The sequence below is a fragment of the Strongylocentrotus purpuratus genome, unplaced genomic scaffold, assembly GCF_000002235.5.
Source record: "Strongylocentrotus purpuratus isolate Spur 01 unplaced genomic scaffold, Spur_5.0 spur5_scaffold_16, whole genome shotgun sequence".
Classification (NCBI taxonomy): Eukaryota; Metazoa; Echinodermata; class Echinoidea; order Camarodonta; family Strongylocentrotidae; genus Strongylocentrotus; species Strongylocentrotus purpuratus.
The window spans coordinates 27223759-27231012 of record NW_022145601.1 but is presented as its reverse complement, the minus strand read 5'-3'; positions in this window follow the sequence as shown (position 1 = coordinate 27231012).

Below are 7254 nucleotides of genomic sequence, written 5' to 3'. Positions count from 1 at the left end.
TATTACACAGTGTACAAAGCGTGTTCACGCATGAAGGCTTTACAAGGAAATAGCTCTCCAATATGTAGGCCTAATGTACATTAATACATTCGATATACATTGCGATGTCAAACATTCTTTTCCAGCAGGATATGACAACATTTATCCTGTCGGGATTGCGGTTTTCCTAATCTAGATACTCTGCTCGTGATAGCTAGCTCAAATTTTCTTGACCGATTGTGCTCTGTATAAAGTCCAATCCCAAACAATCGGAATAAGCGGTAAACAAGATAACGAGTTTAAAAATCTGTGCATATTGTGGCTCACTTCTATACCAATACTTAGTTCATGTTTTAACAATGGTTGTCAGGCTGCTAAGGATTCGGAGACACATGCTGTGAAGTTTTACAAAACAGTTGGAGTGACAAGAACTGTACCTGAATTCACAAGAAAGATTTTGACATGGCGTCAAGTCAATGTGCTCTTGCAGTATTTCATGTGCAATTGTAAACTTCTGAAGTTGTTCTACGATAAGGTGCCTAAACTTGTTCTACTTAAAAAAAATGTTGTCTTGCCTTAAGTTTATTTAAATCACCGATCGTCACCTACTTCACCAAAAGAGTTCTTGATAAGGAAGATGCCAAGCTGGTCGACCGAGTATTACTTTGAGGAGGACCAGTATCAACAAAGTTTGGACGGCATCGTGTAGAAAGCACAATATCACAAAGTAACACAAATACTAAATCAAGGCCCGACCATTCTGCACATGTGTTAAACAAATAAAGTTTGGTGATCTATAACGAAAATAGGGAAAAACACGGACAGCCTGGCTCGAGTTCAAGGAAACATAACACTGAAAATAAAATTATATTTAGAGCCAAGAGGCATATACCAATTATTAAATTGTCCTGCTTTAATACTACGGAATAAACGTGCACGAAGTTTACTGTCTTTGACGAACTGATCATACGAGGAGTACACATTACAGGGTATACATGATGATTACCAGGATGATACCGAGAATGGTTATGAGGGTGATGTCGATGTTATGCGTTCTCGTCAGACGAGTAGGACGGAGATCTAGGAGGAGGAGTAGTTGCAGGTACTCAAGGATTAGCAATGGCAGGTGAGATTATTACCCCCGAAAAAAGAAAAGAGACCTTGTGTAAATATAATGATGCTTACACAATCGCGAAAAGTTACAGAAGTCTGAAATTGTAAGCCTAGCTAAAGCCTAGCTTTAGAGTAGGCCGAATGTAATTAGCATATTTCTATAACTTACGCTATAGCGGTGACGTAATTTTGTCGAGGGAGGGGGGGGGGGGAGCAAAATATCCGAGCCAACAGTGAACCATGTATTTTTCGGGAGAAAATATAGGGGCGACATCCGTTGCTCTATATGATCTTTTTGTCGAGCCTTCGACAATGTTATTTACCAATTTAATTCATTTACTTGCAAGCAGGCGATCAATTTTGTTCCTGCAACATTCTGGGATTAACGGTTTGTATTGCAAACCGAGCAAAAGAACATTTTGAAAAAGAGGTTTGAACAGGATTTGCATAATTTAATTTTATAAGGGAATTTTGTATTTTACCCGGTTGAAAATGCCCCGTGCCCCTCGTACTTGAGTGAGTTTGTCATACATTGTATACATTGTATACCTATGTTGGGCATGGAAAGTCGCTACAGGTATAGACTTGAACTATATTTTTAGCCGTAAGTTTGGTGACTCGAATGTTTGTTTTCCCGGATCTCGGTACTTTAGACCCCATTCTCACTCACTTCGTTGAACCGGTCTACGCTAGACCGACCGATCCTTCGTTATTTGTCTTCACATCGGCAATTTTAACCTAAATGAAAACCATGATTCCGTAGAAACAGGAACAGTTCCTGTTGCTTTAACATCACGGGTTATAATACGCACTGCCGATGTCACAGGCGATTGGTTCCGGGGTTCGTTTCTGTATTTATTTTGTTTTTTCCTGGTTTGTAAGATACTTATCAAATGAAAAGGATGAGAAACTACAAGTACTTTAATAAACACAAAGACTACGATATTACACCTTGCTATATTATACTGACAGATCGTGTGATACAATAAATATTAAGTGGGGCAGATTATTCAGGTACTGTGATAGACTGCGTCTAGAGCAAAGGTCGAAATCACAGATTAAATAATGATTATGATATGCAATAGTTGTACCAGGGCAGACGGACAAGCATGGAAAAATGAATGACCTTGAAGGCCTGTCAGATCAGTGGCGGATCCTGGCCCCCCAAAACAGGTAAATTTAACCTATTCTTAAAATAAACAAGAAGACGGGGCAACCTCCCCCTAGCACAAAAGGGGGGGGGGGGTGCTAATTAAAAACAACTGTTCCTTACCCACCCCCCCCCCCCCCCCCGCTTATTCGCCGGCTGGCTGACTCGCCGCTAAACATTTTTTTCACGAATTGGGCCCCCTTTTTGGTCCCTCCCTTGCCGCCAACTGGATCCGCCCCTGTGTCAGATTAAATGGTAATGTTCACAATCATTGGCGAATCGCGGGGTTATGTGCATAATGTTCCATTTATCGGGGGGGGGGGGTTGACGGCTTGCCAGCACTTTGTTTCAAAATATGTCTCCCTTACAGAGAATACATTACTGGATCCGCCACTGACAATAATTGAACAGCATGAGGGACCTAGTTCAAATGACAGGGAAGGGAAAAGGGTGAAAGAAGGGGGGGGCTATTAAACAGAGAGAAATAGTGGGGGGGGGGGATGAGAGAGAGAGAGAGAGAGAGAGACAGACAGACAGAAAGGCAGACAGAGAGAGCTAGAATGAAATAATGGCAGAAGCCGCGCTTCTGGGTGCGATGGGGGGATAAGTTTAGAGTGACCCATTTGTTAAGTACCCTCAATGTGCCTCGTTTTATTTATAATAATTGTTTCTTTCCTTTCAATTAAGTTCTCTTTTCACAATTGTTAAGTGCAACAATATTAGAATCTGATATATGATACATGAAGGACAATATCTAGCTTCAATCAATGGGAGTAGCTGTGTATAGCAACGGTTACCCTGTGCCCAAATTTCAAAATAACGAACTGTTTCTTTAAGAGATGTAATGTTAATGCTTTCAAATGTTCCTTCTCTAGAAAATGAGAAGGTGATCAATTTGCTTTCTGGACTGGTGGTATGGTTTTGAGCGAGTTTTGAACTCAAGGCAAGTGCAAAGCAAATTACCAAGAGCCAATCGTAACAATAATTATTTTGTTCTCTCTACATTTTTTTGCCACCCCTCCTCTCCCCAGAATTTTTTTTTCTTTTTAACTTCCATCACATAATTTAAAGCGACTGAGGGCAGTATTGTTTTCTTCTCGAATTCCTCCAAAGCTCACTTACTCGCACTGATAGTTCATCTAATTATGGAACCTTAAAGGCCTTATTCATTCTTTATTTATGAGATTGCGATTAATACCCCATCAAGATAGATTTTGTTAACAAATAAAATCGCAATGCAAATTTGCCAACTCGCTTCCATCGCTCACAAATAAATCTTGAACCACGGAAAGAGAAACAAAGTAATAAAATGTTGAAGATGATTCTTAAAGAGTTATTAATTAGAGTGCAGGGGTAAATTTATTAATGTCTCCTATTTTTGTTTTGAGATAATCTTGTGTTTAGATGCTCCTTTTAAAAGAAAAGTATTTTTGGAAATGAAAGGTGTACAGTATATGAGAAGGAATGAGACGGCCTCCTCACGAACCCTAGCACCCGAACACTCTCAGAACTATTGTAAGTCTGTATATTCAACGGGACTAGTGTCCACGTAAGTTCGAATGAAGTAACCTGAAGTCTATTTAAGAAATAAAATTAGTTCAGTTACCAGCCCCTTTTCAGGACATGAGTTAATGAACCGCTATTGAATTCCAGAAGGGAAGAAACACCATCGTGAACACAAGTTTATCAGACACCATTGGGGAACTCATCAAACGATGGAGCTGCCGCACCCCCTCCCATTGAATGTTCACGTCCACCCTCCACCACCTCCAGTCAAAACTCTTCTTCGGAGTATTTAGGAGGAAAAGAATCCAAGATCCAAGAATGGAATAGAGAAAGGAAAATAAGAAAAACGCATTATAACTTCGACCCGCAATGCTACATTAGGCAGTTCATGTACATCCCGCTTCTCCATCTGAAGGGTTACCGCCCCTTATTCCTGGACACGCCATCTATAAAACATCATATCATTTCCTTCATAATCATCGTCATTAATCTTTTGTCTACATTCTTTTATCAAAATAGAAGAAAAAAGAAGCTTGTCGCATGATTGCCACCGACCTTTTTGTGAAAGTGAGATAATTATTATGACCGTTGGAAGGTAGGACTAAATACCTGTTAATGCAACAGCGGATCCAGGATTTTCAAAAAGGGGGGCCCGAAGCCAACGAATGCGCAATCCCTTCCAGATGGGGTCCAGGAAACCGCCTTATAGGACCCGCGGACGCTCTCGAATGATATCAATCAAAGCCCCACTGTCCTACTTGTAGCTACTTGCTCCCTCTATATAGAAAACTTCCCCAATCGGTGCCTGTTTGTCCCCCATTATCCTCTTTTTCTTATGTTAGTTGAGAGCTGAGTTAATGAAATAGCCATCTGTCAGTGACCTCGCTATGTGGTCTAATCCCTTCTGGCCCAGTAGTGTTGACGGTCTTTAAGAACCTTCTAGATCACCGCCTTGAGCAATAAAAACACGGGTTGCAGGGACAGAGCCAAGCCGGAGGTCCAAGGGGTGGAGCCCTAGGATCTTAACAATCCAGAATCTTCAATAGACATCTTTAACGATAGAAACTCAAAACTATCCCTTTAAATTTGGACAATTTTCGTTGGAAATATATATTATTGTTGGAATATGTACTAGCACACATACACATTACACACGCTATCAATTTTAATGAACAAAGGATTGTCTTGGGAGTCAGTCTTCTTTCTTTACGGATGGGGTCAGAACTTAAAATTTAGAACCTTAAAGATGGCCGTCAAGAGCAACAGAAAATTATTTATTACCCCCCCCCCCCCTCCCCTTCAAATTTCATAGCCCCTATCGTTTCATTTTAGATTCATCTCTCTTTCTCAATGTTATAGAACATTTTTTCCCCGTACTGTATAGGCACATGTCGATCCATCTCATCGGCAATGTAATCTGTGGGTAATCTGTAGGCCTACAAAAAAGGGGGAGGGCCGCGGACGAACCCCCCCCCCCCCCACCCTCGATACGCCACTGATTCATACATTTACGTAAGAATTTTCTTTTGTAACCTTTTCTCTGTCTTTTCTCCTTTTTTCTTCTCTTATTTTTAATTAAAAAAAGAAAGAAGATATGGGGCCAGTCACCACGAAATGAGTCCAGTGTAGCATTAGGCTCAATCGTAGTAATAGCGATGTATAGTGTGTATGTACTGAAAATTGACCCACCTACCACATTTAAGATTTTTCCAAAAATCGACTTATTATTTCTTTGTTTGTTGAAAGTTTCATTGAAATCGAATGATGGGAAGTGTGTTGTTGCTATGTTGTTGTTGACCAGACTATAATATGTTACGCATCATTAACTTTACACCAAATTATCTCAAAACTGGGTAATCCCATTGTTATAAAGTCCAATTAGGTTTTTGTTCATATTTCTGGATATAATTTATCAATTTTAATGTGTGACCCCTTAATTTAAAGCTTACTTAATGTAGATTCATATAATACTTAAAAACAGGAATACAATTGTTGACCAACTGGACTCATTTCGTAGTGACAGGCCCCATATTTGTCTAGCCGCCAAGGGGGGGGGGGGGGGCGGTTCGGTCCCCACCTGGATCCGCCACTGTATTGTACTGTGTATATCTGGCCGTGTCTGAAAAAGAGTTGCGATTGATTTGAATAAATGATATCTCAGGTTGAATGGTTAATATTGTGTGATTTGTGATTGATATGAGGATCTGCCACGGATTCAGATCAGTCGCAACGAAGGCAGGACACTGGTACAAATGATTTTAAGAGACTTATATTGTCAAATTATTCCCAGATCTCTCTCTCTCTCTCTTTCGCTCTCTCTCTCTCTCTCTCTCTCTCTCTCTCTCTCTCTCTCTCTCTCTCCCCCCCCCCCCCTCTCTCTCTCTCTTTATCTCTCTTTTTAATGCATGTCATTGTCATATGAATTCGGAACACGCAACGCCCCTACCCCCCTCCCCCAACAAAAAAAAGCCATACCAAGCCGAGAGAGGGCGAAAAGGCAAACCATGGAATTACACATTGGATTCCCATGGGCTGGTGAGCGTATTTTGAGTTGGATAATATAACGTCATCTTCGGCGGCTTGAATACGAAGAACTGGCCAGATTCTGGACTAGGAGAGAGAGAGAGAGAGAGAGAGAGAGAGAGAGAGAGAGAGAGAGAGAGAGAGAGAGAGAGAGAAAGAGAGAGAAAGAGAGAAAAGTGAGTGTGTGAGAGAGGGAGAAAATTGAGGGAGAGATAAAGAGAGTTAAAGGCAGGGGTTTTAGGCATTACATTACCGTTAGATGAGCATATAGGGGGGAGGGCCCCCGGAAGCTCAGGGGTTTTAGGCACTTAATTACGGTCAGATAAGCATATTTTGATACCTTATTTGTGACACTGGTAGGTCACTCATTGGTGTGGGGTCCAGGGGCGGAGTCCCCAGGAGCATGTAGGCCTCTAAATAAGCATATTTCTTGCCTGACCTTAAATTTGGGAATTTCCTATGCCAGGTAGATAAGGATCGCGTGCCCTATCTCGTTATTGAAAACAAGTCAGAAAAAACCTTGGTACCAGCGGGATTTGAACCTGCCATCTACTGCTATCACCACCGGACATAACTGGTCCACGGCACAATCACGACGAACTGGAAACAAATACATCAGCTCTCCTGACTCGTTCTGACTTTTCAATATTCATCAGTCTGCCATTAGGACAATAATATTGCTTTGAATGTTAAGGCATCCTAGAAGAGGATTTTTTTCCCCAGATTTTTTCAAACTTGTTTTCAATTACAAGATCGAGAATGCGATCTTTATTTTACTGGATGCAAGCCAAACAACAATATCTATCAATTCAATTCAATTTTATTTCGCAATATAAAAATCAAAATATGCAAAGTAACGGTAAATTTTAACTATGTTTACAAAGGTTATATGCGGGGCTTTCCATGAATACAGTACAATTAAAGATAATAAGAAAGATATTAATTTAATTTAAGCCTGAAGTGGTATTTTGCAATCCATCCGT